The sequence below is a fragment of the Hyperolius riggenbachi genome, chromosome 7 (assembly GCF_040937935.1).
Source record: "Hyperolius riggenbachi isolate aHypRig1 chromosome 7, aHypRig1.pri, whole genome shotgun sequence".
Classification (NCBI taxonomy): domain Eukaryota; kingdom Metazoa; phylum Chordata; class Amphibia; order Anura; family Hyperoliidae; genus Hyperolius; species Hyperolius riggenbachi.
The window spans coordinates 245,395,210-245,410,656 of record NC_090652.1 but is presented as its reverse complement, the minus strand read 5'-3'; positions in this window follow the sequence as shown (position 1 = coordinate 245,410,656).

Here is a 15,447-nt window from a genome sequence, read left to right as displayed (position 1 = left end):
AGAAAGATGGATGCACTGTTTTTGCTCTGTATATGATAACACAATGGATCTGCTCTGAGACCAAAGAGTCTTTTTATTTAAAAGAAAAAAAGGGTACTTACTGTACATATTATACCATCTACCAAATGTGACTACCCGCTGGTTAAATATATTTACTCCCGTTAGGAAATCGATATATTTTTGTAAAGCCAACAGTCTTGGTTTTCATTTGCACTGGTGGAATGTGGTATTGAACAAGGGGTCCAGCAGCACTAACCTGGCAACCCCGAGTTTCCATCCCGAAGCACAGAGAGCGAAGTGACCAAGTGTCTTGTTGTTCAATGTCTACTATCCAAGTGGACATAGAGTTACAATTTACAGAAGTACGAGCAAAGCGAGGGACAATGATACCAGTAAAGCGGGGAATATCACTTTAAAAGGAGTGGATGCCCCTCAGGAATGGTGCATCGCACCGATGTCGCGCATAGCGCAAATGAAAGTTAAAGTAAACCAGAGATCAAAACATCTAAAGAATCGATACTTAATCAGGGCTTCCTCCAGCTCCATAAGCATGTGTGAGTTTCTCGCCGTCCTCCCACGGACTGAGAAACAGTATACTGTGTTATCAATCAGTAAAGCCACCTATCCAGTAGTGATTTTGGCCCTTATTCAATTTACTTCTACTGTCGGAGAATTTTTTTGTCTTCTAAAATAACTTTTTAGCACTTTGCCATTGAAGAAGTAGCAAAAACTAGGTGGAAATTATTCTGAGTATTTCCTTGCTCAGTGGTGGCTTAAAAAGGCATTTTATTGATACGGTGTGAAAATAGCACCTAGGAGAAAATATAGGAGAAAATGTGAATTGAATAAGGGTCTTCAACTGTACACTGAAGCAACTATGAAGCTGAAATGGTGAGTGTGATAATGGTTTCTACACATTAAACCTAAAAGAATGGAAGGTGAACTAAGACTTTAAAGAGGAACTGTAGTGAAAATCAGAGCCGGGACAAGGTCCTCCAGCACCCAAGGCTGAGTCACCAAAGTGCGCCCCTCCATCCCTCCCACCCCAGCTGTCACACACTGATTGCTATTAGACTAAGAGGCGCCACAGGGCCCACAACCTCCCCAACACCTTAATCTCTAGTTCTCTGGCCTGCAGTCACTGCCATGTATCCCCTTTTCTTATTTCTTTCTGCTTCAAACACAATTAGGAATGACAGCTGAATGAATTCTGCGCCCCCTCCTACACTGCGCCCTGAGGCTGGAGCCTCTCCAGCCTATGCCTCGGCCCGGCCCTGGGGAACATAGCATAATGAATAAAATTGCTTATTTTTTAGCAAATTCATTTATGGATTATTTAGTCAGTGTTTGCCCATTGAAAAATCTTTCCTCCCCCTGATTTACATTCTGAAATGTATCACTGGTGGTGACATCTTTAGTTCGGCCAAGTGATCTGTACGTAATGTTTGTTTCTGAGAGTTCTATGCACAGACCATTGTCACGACATCACACTGTGGAAGGGGCAGGGGTGTAGCAATAGCTGTTGCAGAGGTTGCGACCGCATCGGGGCCCTTGGGCGTGAGGAACCTGAAGGGCCCTCCCTTAACTGCAGTATTAGCTCTCTATTGGTCCTGAACTCATAATAATGACTTCAATAGATACTTTGAATAGTGGTAATCATTAAAAAAAAATTCCCCATTCCCTACTTGCACCTCTGACACTGTAGTTGTCATTGGCAGATTTTGGTGCACCGTATCAATTGTTATGTATAGAGTGCTTGGGGGGCCCCAATGTAAAACATGCATCGGGGTCCACAGCTCCTTTGCTACACCACTGGGAAGGGGTTCCACCACAATATCAGCCATACAGACCCCCCTGTCCCTGATGATCTATTTGAGAAAAGGTAAAGATTTCTCATGGGAAATGGGGTATCAGCTGCTGATTGGAATGAAGTTCAATCCTTGATTAAAGTTCATCTTTGATCAAGCCTTAATCGAGCCTTAGGCTCGATCCACACTTGTCAGGTTGCAGATCAGAATGCGTTTTAAACTGATCAATTTTTCTAAAAACTGATCAGATTTTCAAAATGTTGTGCTTTTGCAGCATATGTTTCCAGTCCGTTTAAACATATGTCAAAAATGAGACCTTCCTTCGTGTGTGTTTCTATTGGATAAGAGGTCCACAAAGATGACGCTGAGGGGAGGAGTAGGCAGTAGGCAATCCGCTTTGGCATCCGTTTTGTGTGCAAAGTTCTGTGTGTGAAGGGAGATCTGTTTTTGTGTTGCACTTCATGGACTCCGTGGGGATCCAGGCTCCGGGAAAAAGTGCAAAGTCCGGACTCTCCGCTCAGTTTTCATGCACGGATCCCACGGATCCGTTTTTTGAAAATGAGTGAAGACGGTTGCTATTTTAAACATTGGGATCCATGGCTCCGTTTGTGTCATCAAAAAATGTACAACACCGATACGGTTCCTGAACAAGTGTGGACCGGCCCTTAGATCTTTCTAGTGAAATTCAAAACTTTCAGTATTCTTGGTGGCAGATACCTACACGAGATGCTGCTAGATCCTTATGAGCATCCTTCACTCTGCAGACAAATCTAAAATGATGATTCTCAGGAACCACTTCAAAGCACAGGCTTCTTAACTTATTCACAACTTTATGGAGCTTCTCCCCGCACTCAGGCTGAGAGGCTGCATCCGTTGCTCAGCACCCAATAATGCTTAGTGCCCATTGCAAACTTACGCCCTAACCTAGCTTCATGTACTTTTATAGCATGCCCAGCACAGACAGCTCCACCAGCAGGAAACAGTAACAGCAGTAGGCATGCGCACCACTGGTTTAACAATAACTAAATAACAATATAGTTTTCACTAGTAATAATGAATTATATGTGTAGTAAGGAATGGAAGATTAGAAGCAAAGAAAAGAGTTTTATTTTTATTTTTAGTTATATAGCTTTTTTTTATATAACATTGCATTATTTTGTCATATTTCCAGTTTACCAACCACACTCTGTATTTTAAAGTATGAAACAGAGCTAATGACCCTTTGAGCTTTCCTGCAGTAAAACCTTAAACAAACAAGAAACCGTGAGAGACAGGTTAAGATAAGTGCTTCAGTAAACAGGACTGTCTTCATTCAACTCAAGTTGGGTTGAAGAACTCAGAGAAGCTCTTTTGCATAGGTAACAACTGAAGTTTCTTAACTCTTCCTGTACTGGAAAACCACATTGCTACTAATGCTCTATTTCTTAACTGTACTACACATACAATTCATTATCGCGTAAGTTTATTTTCTCTTCAGGTTTGCTTTAACAAGAAAACAAACTCCACCTTTGGTAAAAAATAAGCACTTCCTGCAGTTCAGATCTACACCTTGCTAGGATTAATGGCAAACATTATTTAAACTTGCTAACCTTGTTTCTGTTCATATTAACACACAGACCCTCCACACAGATCCCAACAGGAGCTATCAAGGCCGGATTAACCATAAGGCACTGTAGGCACGTGCCTATGGGCGCCTGATGATGGAAAGCTACTATCATTAGCTACTTAATACTGAGGGTACCACTGGCTACCTAATGCTAAGGGACATGTAGATACCTATGACGGATAAGGGAGAAGTGACAGCTGTGACAGCCAGCACACTTGTGCCGCAGTTCGGTGGGGGGTTTGTCGGTTCATAGAGGATGAAGTCTAAGGTGCCAGGACATCTGTACCTATAGGCTCCTATAATGTACATCCGGGCCTGGAAGCTATTAAAGCAGGAGAAACAGCCATACTTTGCCAGGGGGAAAAAATACATATATAAGTAGATAAATACTTGATCTACTTACATAACACATGTATTGTACAGTCCATGTTTTAATTTCAGTGAATGTTATATAGTAAATGAAGAGAATTATGTTCCTGTTGGGGGCCATGTCTTTTGCCCACAGCTGAGGCTAAATACTGATGTCATTCTTCCCTTAACTTTTTTTTCTTTTTTCCTCCAATCGCTGAGTCACCTCAGCCTTGCTTGTAAACACAAGCGAGCAGAAGCCCATGTTGCAGCTAGGCAGGACAATAAAGGGAACAGGAGGAATATATTATAGATAAAAATAACCTCCAGCATGCAACTGTTTGGCACTGACTACTAAAGGGCCAGTGCTCCTTAAGTATGTGATAACTCCAAATCATAACAGCAGAAAGTTTTAAAAGTTTTGAATGCAGGATTAGCATCTTTATCACTTAATACACTCAGACCAGTTGCTGTTGAAATTTGATTTTTATGGTGACAATACCGCTTTAAGGTGCCCATATGTCAGGCGATGTATGGACAGATCTCTCTGATTGAACCTGATCAGAGAGAGAACTGTTGCCTACCCATACACCACAGGCCGATTCTCGATAGATTTCAGCATGCAATGACCGATTGTGGCACCAATTTGCATATGATTTGATAAAATTATCGAACCGGATGGTCGATCGGCCCACAACATCACGAACATGGATTCCAGAGCAATTTGAGCTTATGATCTATTTTATAAATCTAAATGGAAAGATCGTTTTATTCATTTACAAAGCCTTTTTCGCAGGGCATTTCCTACTGTGAATGTGCCATATGCTGAGCCCCGTTCTCGGTTTGACTTTAGCTGCGCTTTAAACCGCCAGTGCGAGAATTCCTACAATCCCAACTTTCTGAGCTATTTAGGAACCTGCATAGCCAGCCTACATCATTCTGCATTCAGCATTATCTCAGAACTTCATTATTAGAACACAAAGGGAGACATCAGATATCATATTTTACTTTCATTTCAGCCACGACGTTATCAGATGTTCTGAAGCCTTGCTGATAATAATGCTATCATGTGCTTTGTCTTCAAAGATCCGTGTTCCTTCCTGACACTGAAAAATCTTTTATTTAAAATACCTGTTCTTTCAGAATTCCAGAGAGACAAGGATTAATAGAAACAGGATCCCTGCAACAGTTTAACTGCATTTCACATCCAAAAAACCATGGAGTGACTTGACTCGGCTAATCGAGGCTGATATCATACCAACATTGGGGATAACCGCTATAATGAAAACAGAAAAAAACAGGGATTCTGATTTATTTTAGCTGTGAGTGAAAATTCATACATCAGTAAATGTGTATGTATTGTATGAACATGCTCAATGAGATTATTATTACTTAGCACTCATATAGCGCTGACATCTTCCACAGCGCTGTACAGAGTATATTGTCTTGTCACTAACTGTCCCTCAGAGGAGATCACAATCTAATCCCTACCATAGTCATATGTCTGTGTATGTATCATGTAGTGTATGTATTTTAGTATCTTAGGGCCAATTTAAGAAGAAACCAATTAATGTATCTGTATGTTTTTGGGGTGTGGGAGGAAACCAAAGTGCCTGGAGGAAACCACACAGACACGGGGAGAACATACAAATTCCATGCAGATAGTGCCCTGGCTGGGATTCGAACCAGGTAGGGAGCTAACCACTACACCACCATGCTGCCCATGTAAATACTTGCATACCATTTTATACAAATTGAAAACTGGACCAAGCAACTTAGTTGTCAATTTTTGTCAAATACAGCATCAGAAACATCTGCGTGGCTGATATAATATGGCGGCCGGCTTCCATATGTCTCACACCTTGAGTTAACCACTTGAGGACTGCAGTGGAAAACCCCCCTAAAGACCAGAGCAATTTTAACTGAATGGGCCACTGCAGCTTTAAGGCAGAGCTGCAGGCCCGTACAACTCAGCACACAAGTGATTTCCCCTCCCCTTTTCTCCCCACCAACAGAGCTCTCTGTTGGTGGGGTCTAATCGCCCCCCAGACATGTGTTTATTTGTTTGTCAATGTTTATGTATTTGTTTTTTAATATAAATGTGCTGTTTTTTTTAATATATGTATAAATCCCCCGCTCCCTCCCTCCCCCGCCAGCCAATCAGTGTGATCGGCTGTCATAGGCTTCAGCCTATGACAGTGGATCACTCTCGCAGTTTCAGAGGGGACACCCGTGTCACACGGCTGTCCCCAGTACAGCGCTGCTGCTGATCGCAGCGCTGTACAACGGGTAAAGACTGAAGTCGGGGTGGAGCTCCGCCCCTCAAGCAGGAGATGCGCGCACAGCCTGCACGTGATCTCCTGCAAATCCCAGCCCCAGGACTTGACGCCAATTGGCGTTAGGCGGTCCTGGGGCTGCTGCCGTGACCACGCCCATTGGCGTGGGGCGGTCGCTAAGTAGTTAAAAAAAAATACCAAACAGATTCTGGCTCCAGCCAGGATGTGTGTGTGTAGGTATGACTTTATCTGTGTGAGATCAAAACCCCATATGTGCAATAGTTTGAAACCAAAACCTCAGCCAAGACTATTTGTGGTAAGTTATTGCCTGTAGTAAGAGCACATGCTTGGTAATAAAGTACAGAGATGATGATCGGCTTTTAGGGTACAAACAAACCTCATACACATACAGGGTATTTCCATGTATAGCAGATGACATCACTGACTAAAATTTGGGTGGTTTTCTATCATTTGTCCTGCTGTGTGTGGAATATACCAAGGTTTCCAGACTTACTCAAAAATGTGCAAGCAAACCTCAAATATACTAGACATTATTTCATGAACCATGACACTGGTCATTCCGCTTTTTATCTTTTTAAATGGAACTATAGCAAGACCTAAAAATATGTAATATCTTCTTTCATACCACCAAATTTATGGAAATGTTGGTTATTGTCTTTCAAATGGAATCCCAGTTACCGGGATCTATTGCATAACCTAGGTAACTCTCCAATTTATGAACATATTTGTGCTGAAAATGTGGGGAAGGGTTATTAACCACCTTAGTGGTAATGACGAGCTCAGCCCGTCCATTACCGCTGCAGTGGATATCTCCGGCCCCTGTGGGCCGATTTTGATAATTTTTTTTTAAATTTATACATGCGTGTGGGGTCCGATCGCTGCCGCTCTGCGGTGATTCGTAAGGGAGCCCCCCCCGCCCAGACCCCTTGCACAGCCTGGCCAATCAGTGCCAGGCTGCGCTATGCGGCTGGATCGGACACCCCCCGACCCCATGACGTCGATGACGTCATCCCGATCGTCGCCATGGCGACGAGGGAAGCCGAACGGAAAATCCCATTTACAACGGGATTTTCTGCTTGCTGTAAAAGTTGGCGGCGATCGGACTAGATGGGCAGATGCGCCCTCTAGTGGTGAATCATGTAGCTAACTGAAAGTTAGCTACAATGATTCAGAAAAAAAAAATTGAAAAAAAACTGTCCGCACTCCACCCTGGCAATTTTAACGTAACGCCAGGGTCATTAAGCATCGTAGATTAATTTAGAAATTAATTTAACTGTATTAGGGAATTGCAACAACAATTCACCTGTCTGGGAGCGTTTAAGAGACAAAAATAAAATATATTTTCCCCTCTTAAAGGGAAGGTCCGAGCATTAAAGATAGTCTGTACCGTCCGATTTATACAATAAAAAACATACCAATCGAGTCAGAAGAGAAAAACTAGGAAGAACCGCTCACACCAGGCGACGACAGTGCCAGGACCAGGATAGCCAATCCAGTAATACACAGGGACGAAAAGATGCCCGCACAATGTCCTTAAGATCGAGATCCTTTATTATGGACGTATCCAAGTAAAATCACACATCACTAGCTGACATGTTTCGGTTCTTGGTCCTTAATCATAGCTTAATAATACCAATCGAGTCACTGTGATATCCTGGATCCCTCTTTGCCATTTCTGCCGCTCCCCGCCGCGATCCTGGCTTTTAATCGCCAGTTTTAGGCAGTGTTTACAAACAAAAAACATGGCCGCTAACCAGGCAGTGATGTTTGTATATACAGTTGTGTTCAAAATTATTCTACCCCCAATGCTGTAAAGTGTTTTAGGGAATTTAGTGTATATTTGTAATTGTGTTCAGAATGAAATCTTACAAGGACGTTTTTATGTTTTTTTGTGATTTCGTCATTGACACAATTATTCAACCCCTTAAAGACTACCATTTTTAAGAACAGAGGTTCATTCAAGTGTTTTCGATCAGGTATTGAAAACACCTGTGGATTTTAACAAGAAGCAATCAAGCATAATAAGCACCAATTAGGCAGATTTAAAGCATACCCGAAATGACATGTGACATGATGAGATAGACATGTGTATGTACAGTGCCTAGCACACAAATAACTAGGCCGTGTTCCTTTTTTTCTTTCTCTGCTTGAAAGAGTTAAATATCAGGTATGCAATTGGCTGACTCAGTCTTGACTTCACTGATAAGAAATTCCCCTTTTTTTACCTCTTTCTTGCTCTCAGAAGCCATTTTCTGCTAGGAAAGTGTTTTATAGTTGGAATTTCTTATCAGTGAGGGTCACACTGTAGTCACTTCCTGTCTGAGTCAGGACTGAGTCAGCCACTTGCATACCTGATATTTAACTCTTTCAGGCAGAGAAAGAAAAAAAGGAACACAGCCTAGTTATTTGTGTGCTAGGCACTGTACATACACATGTCTATCTCATCATGTCACATGTCAGTTGGAGTATCCTTTAAAATGACTGTGATACTCAGCTCCTTCTAGACATTTACTGGTGTGTTTACAAACATGGTGAAGTCAAGAGAATGGTCCAGGAAGACAAGAGAAGAGGTGATTTCTCTTCACAGGAAGGGCAATGTCTATAAGAAGGTTGCAAAGATGTTAAACATACCAAGAGATATAGGAAGCATCGTTCACAAATTCAAGGCAAAGGGCACTGTTGAAACGCTACCTGGTCGTGGCAGAAAGAAGATGCTGACTTCGACTGCTGTGCGCTACCTGAAGCGCAAAGTGGAGAAAAGTCCCCATGTGACTGCTGAGGAACTAAAAAAAGATTTGTCAGATGTGGGTACTGAAGTTTCAGCTCAGACAATAAGGCACACAGTGCGTAATGAAGGCCTCCATGCCAGAACTCCCAGGTGCACCCCCTTGCTGTCTCCAATGAATAAGAATAGTCGACTGCAGTATGCCAAAAGTCATATGGACAAACCACAAAAGGTTTGAGATAGTGATCTTTGGACTGATGAAACAAAATTAGAACTGTTTGGGCCCATGGATCAACGCTATGTTTGGAGGAGGAAGAACAAGGCCTATGAAGAAAATAACACCTTGCCTACTGTGAAGCATGGCGGGGGTCAACCATGCTTTGGGGCTGTTTTGCTTCTGCAGGTACAGGGAAGATTCAGCATGTGCAAGGTTCCATGAATTCTCGTCAGTACCAGGACATATTGGATGAAAATGTGATGCTGTCCATCACAAACCTGAGGCTTGGGAGACGTTGGACCTTTCAACAGGACAATGATCCCAAGCATACCTCCAAGTCCACTAGAGCATGGTTGCATATTAAAGGCTGGAACATTTTGGAGTGGCCATTGCAGTCACCAGACTTAAGTCCGATTGAGAACCTCTGGTGGGAGAAAGCAGTTGCAGTGCGCAAGCCTAAGAATGTGACTGAACTGGAGGGTTTTGTCCATGAAGAATGGGCTAAGATACCCGTAGATCGCTGCAAGAAACTTGTGTCAAGCTATGCTTAACGTTTAAAAGCTGTTATAACTGGAAAAGGATGTTGTACTAAGTACTAAGAATGAATGTCACTTGGGGGTTGAATAAAACTGATAATGATCTGACCACAGAAAAGACATTTGTGGTTATTTCATTATAAATGTTCTGTTATATTTGTCTGACTTACAAGTGCCTCTATGATTTAATTGTAAACAAGATGACTGAAATGATCAAAATCAATGTCAAACTGGCCAAAACACTCAATTTCAGTGGGGGTTGAATGATTTTGAACACAACTGTATCTATCTAACTATCTATCTATCTATCTATATCATGTTGCAGTATACTACAAGTTTTTATTACATAGTGAATTATCTGCACTCCAGTCAGGGATTTTCACAGTTTCTCTGCATGGGCAGCGCCCTCCACCCTCAGACAAGCTGAAATTGAGAGCAGAGACCTGTCTGTGAGGGATAAACAACACACACACAGAGCCTGCAGGGGGCGTGGAGGGGGCATGCATAACTTTTCCCTATCACGGCAGAGGCAGTGCATTCCTCTCTGGGTCAACAAAGCTTGACAAAGAAAAGAAGATTAGATACTGTATATTACAGAGACAGTGTAACTAGAAAAGGCTGCAGTAATCCAGAGCACATTAGAAAAGGTATAGGAACTTATAGGATAGGATAACTTATAAGAAATAAAGCTGAACATTTTCTAACAGAGTCTCTTTAAAATAAAAAATTCACTTACCTGGGGCCTCCTCCAGCCCCTGCCAGCCGCTCTGTGCCCTCTCCGCAGCTCCGCTCCACTCTGGTGGTCTGGGGTCCCCTCCCGCGAGAGATCCTCACTGCGCATGCACAAGCGGCTCTCAGAGCCGCACTGACATCATCTGGACTGTACTGCACAGGCGCAGTAGTTCTCCGCCTGCGCAGTACAGTCCAGATGACATCAGTGCGACCAGTGAGACGTATCCTGGAGCACAGAAGAAGCCGATGCGAAAGCCGACCTGGCGAGGTCGGCTTCTCCACTGGAGGGGACCGGGAGCCACCGAAGCTGCGGCAAGGGCTTAGGACGGCCGCAAGAGGCTGGAGTAAGCCCGAGGTAAGTGGATTTTTTATTTTAATGTTGCTCGGACCTTCCCTTTAAGAGGGGAAAATATATTTTATTTTTGTCTCTTAAACGCTCCAAGACGGTTTCGAGGGAATTGCTAACCGGAAATAAGAGCTGAAGTGAAAACTGCATGGTGTGCACATCATACCTAATTGCAGACAATTCTGAAAAAAATCTAGCTAAGGTTTGCTGTGTAATCTACGGAAGTTGTAGATCATTTGAGTTGTTCTGAAGATCTCTGGAGCATTTCCATCACTTTTTAGGTCCATCATATGTGAAAATATTTACATATTTCCCGGGTAAAACTATACACATCAGTTTTCCTCTTTTTTTTTTTTTTTTTTTGAATAAACCGTTAAAATCAAACAAAAACCTAAAAGGAAGCCGTACCTGTCCTGAACAAAGTGCCAAATTTGTTTGGCTACACTGAAAAATGAATGATAAATGTTCAGTTCAAGTGGTCGTAGTACCTTCATTTAAAAAAAAAAATGGCCTGGAAAGTGGTAAGGAAGGGATATAACATACAGTATTGAAATATGTGGAGGACAAAAAGCACACAATCATAGGCAAATTGATATGAATTATTCTTCTGAGGAAAATACATCAACAGTGATATAGGAAGGCATGACTTCCTGCAAATGTGTTTACAAAATGTCTCTGGACCTGGATTTAGGCTGGATTCACACTGTGTGCGTTACATAATACACGCATTATAATGTGTGTGAACTGCAATGGACACTGCATGTGTTATACCATACACATTCATTCAAAGCCTGCATGCTGTGAGTTAGAATAACGTGAACTGTTACGACGTACAGATGTGAACGCGCCCATAGGATTGTATGGGCAGCGAGCTGACATGCAGAATGATTCTGCAATGAAACTGTTGCAGTGTAAATACACCCTTAGGGCTAGTTCACAGTTCTCAGTTGAGTTGCAGAATCATTCTGCATGTCAGCTCGCTGCGCATACAATTCTATGGGCGCATTCACAGTACTGCGTTGTAAAGGATCACGTTATTCTAATGCATGCTTTGTATTAAAGTGGTCTGTAAGTCAGCCTTCTACTTTGCTCTAAAAGATTCCTCACAGCTTGAAAGCTACTATCCCAGAATTTTTTAGCAGAACATCACTGAAATGGTTAAAGAAAAGCACTTTGTCCTGCTATTCAGCTTCAATCTGCATCCAAACTGTAGATAACAGTATCTTTGTTTACATTCCAATGTTGTTACAATGTGTGTAAACACAGTGTAACAAGTGAAGAGGAGCTCTCTCTGCTTCAGACACACACACACAGTTCGGAAAAGCTCATTAGACGATGTTAATATATAATAAATTTGGTAACTTGTAATTTGTAAACAGACAATATTACTTATGCACAAAAGCAAATATGATAACTGTATGAGTAATCAAAAGTAGGAAAACACATGTATTGAATATTATGTAGGAGTTTCAGACCACTTTAAAGTCTATGTCTAGTCTCCAATGCAGTTCACACTCATTATAACGCATGCGTTATGCAACTGACCACTGTGAATCCAGCCTTAATTTTCAATTTTATGTCATCACTACAGAGTAATCATCGGTGGAAAATCAGTGGATTTAAAGTACAATTACCTTGACATTTGCTATAGACAGCACAGCAGAGGAAGGATAAAGTCACAAATCTTTACATGACTCAATTTCAGTACACTCTAGGGAAACATCCTCCAGAGCAGATCCTTGCTGTTACTCTGCAGAGTTAGGTGCTGCCTCCCAGTCAACCTGCTCTCATGTTTAATGTCCTGTACATTCCAGTGTTGTTACTCCCAGCAATCAGGGTAGGCCTTGAGCTACAGTGGTGATTTCTGATTGCTCGGTCATGTGATTACAATCTCCTGGGATCAATAGCTTTGCTTAAAACGAGAGCGGCACGCGGGAAATTTTCAGCACACAATTGATCTTCCTCGATTGCTCAGTTCCACAATTCAGTCGTGTAGCAGAACATAATAGCGATGAATCTCCTCTGCTCCTTTCCATGGACTTCAGTGGCTACTTTAACTGCTGCGGCTGATTCTGAGAAATCTAGATTTTGTATTTTATGTTTATTACAGTGTGACATGAAAGCAGAACTTAAGTCAAATGAAGAAGGCATCCGTGTATAGACACATGCCAATGCAGTGACAATGTCACAAGCCCTACCTCATAAAATACAACTATTTTGAACATGTAAGCGTTGATTTACTGAAAGTCTCAGAAGCAGAAGAACATAAGTAAAAAAAATAACAAAAGCAAAAAAAAAAAAAAAAAAAACCTCAACTGGAATTTTTAAATGTGTTTGCTATTAAATGGCAAAAGTTTGTAACCCTATTCTGGATCATATCAGGATATAGTGGGGTCGCTAAAATTTAATTTATTATATTCGTGTGGTATTTCAGTCATGTGCAAAGTTCTCAGTTTTGGGTGCGTGTGCAGGACTGCAATCATACAGCTGCTAATTTACAAACTACCACTATGGCCCAGTGCACACTAAAACCGCTAGCAGATCCACAAAACGCTATCGGTTTTTGGTGCGGATTGCAGAGATTTGGCCCAGTGCACACCGAGCGGAGTTGGATGCGATCCTCCGGCCTGTAAATCCGATTGGCTATTGTATTTCAATGGGCTGGTGCACACCGGCGGTTTGAGGTTTTTAACAAACCACAAATGTGCAGCAGGAGGCACGTTTGCGGTTTGCTACAAACCTCAAACCGCCAGTGTTCTCCCCAGGCTCTTTTAGCCGGGTGCTCCACCCGGCTAGTTTTGGTGAGCACCCGGCTGTTATAGGCTCACCTCCTCCTATGCTGTAAGCAGAGTTGCGCACAGAAGCGCCGGCCCTGCATTTCTTCATATCGCCCCCACCCAGCTACTTTTTAATGCCACCCAGCTGGAAAAAAATTCTGGGGAGAACACTGACCGCCGGTGTGCACCAGCCCATTGCAATACAATAGTCAAGCGGATTTACAGGCGGATGCGGCCGGCGGATCGTATCCAAATCCACTTGGTGTGCACTGGGCCTTAGTCCTGATTTGACCCATGGAGAAGTTGCTAGCTTTTTCCACCTAATGCTAGGTACACACGATACGTTTTTGCGTTCGATAGATAATTTCCGTCATGTCCGAAGAAAATACTCAAAATAATTTAGATGGTTCTTTTTCACTAACTTTTTGGTACTTTTTTTGTTGAAAAGTGCTGAAAATGTATTTTAAATCGAAAATGAAAAATCATCTCCAAGGAGAAAACTCAGGTGAAAAAGTGAATTGCATATGGCCCAATGTGTGTTGCATAAGGCACATTATTTTCATAACATGAGCAAATGCTATGTAATGTGAGCACAGAACATGCCTGTATGATTGTGTGAGCAGTGAGTGAACATGTGGCAATGTGTTGTGTTAAAGCACAACTTGCATAATATGAACACGCGCTTAAAGCGGTTTTAAACTCTGACAAAATATTCAATGAAAATGTGTTTTCCTACTTTTTATAACCCATACAGTTATCATATTTGCTTTTGTGCACAAGTATTATTACTCATTTAGAAATTATACGTTCCCAAAGTTCAGTTTATTTACTTTGAAAGCTGCCAGTGCATTTTATTCATAACTGTTGTATTTCTGTTGCAATGCACCCAGTAATAAATTCTGAGCAGTGTTTCAGTTCAGGACTCATTAGCAGAAGTTTCTGCACAGTCAGAGAATATTTACTTAATTGTATCAAGTGAAGAATGTAAACACAAGATAAGGTTATCACCAGTTCGGGTGTGGGATTTCCCTGCAGGAGAAAAAGTCAGTCCTGTGATTTAACCCTTTGAATGCTGTTTTACTTACAAAAAAATGTGTTAGTATATTATTTGCTGTAAATCATCTTTTAGAGCAAAGAAGAAATGCTGGGTTTCATTCCACTTTAAGTTCCCGAGTCATAATACATAAATCTTTTTGTTGTCTAATTGGTTCATAACTGCTTGCTGAATTACTGGAAAAAAATTGCGTGTAACTTGACACTGAGCCAATCGGACTTGGCAGTTGCTGAGCTTTTATAGCTTTGTTTCATGCTGCATGCTGCCTAGAAACAAATTTGCAACAAACTCAGAAAATTAGTATCTCCTTGATGACCTGTAGTAGTCAGCAATGCAAAAAGTGCAAGCTCTTCGGCCAAGATACAATCTATGAGAAAACAATGCCAAATATGCTGTTCCACAAGCGATGTATTGAGCATTCATCCATCCATTTACTTACTGTGTCAGAAAAATATTTTGTGTATGTATAAAAGTTTTTGGGGCTGCACAGTAGCTAGCACATTTGCCTTCAAGCTTTATAGACGTAGGTTTGTGTCCCGGTTGGGATACTATATGCATGGAGTTTGTATGTCGCATGAATTTTTTTTCAGCTGCTCCAGTTTTCGAAGACGCACAGGTTGGTTATTCAGTTCCTCCCAAGATCGGTGATGTACAACAGTGGTAGGAAACAACAGACTGTTAGTCCAAATGAGGAAAAGTGAGCTATATTACATTGCAATAAATACTGTATATAGTTAGCAATTGTTCTACAAGTAAAACTCGAAAAATTAGAAAATCGTGGAAAAGTCAATTTATTTCAGTAACTCAACTTAAAAGGTGAAACTAATATATGATTCATTACATGCAAAGTGGGATATTTCAAGCTTTTATTTGCTATCATTTTGATGATTATGGCTTACAGCTTTTGAAAATCGCAAAATCAAAATCTCAGAACATTAGTATATTGTGAAAACGTTTCATATTCTAGTCTCAAATTGTCAGAATCTAATCAGCCAATTAAT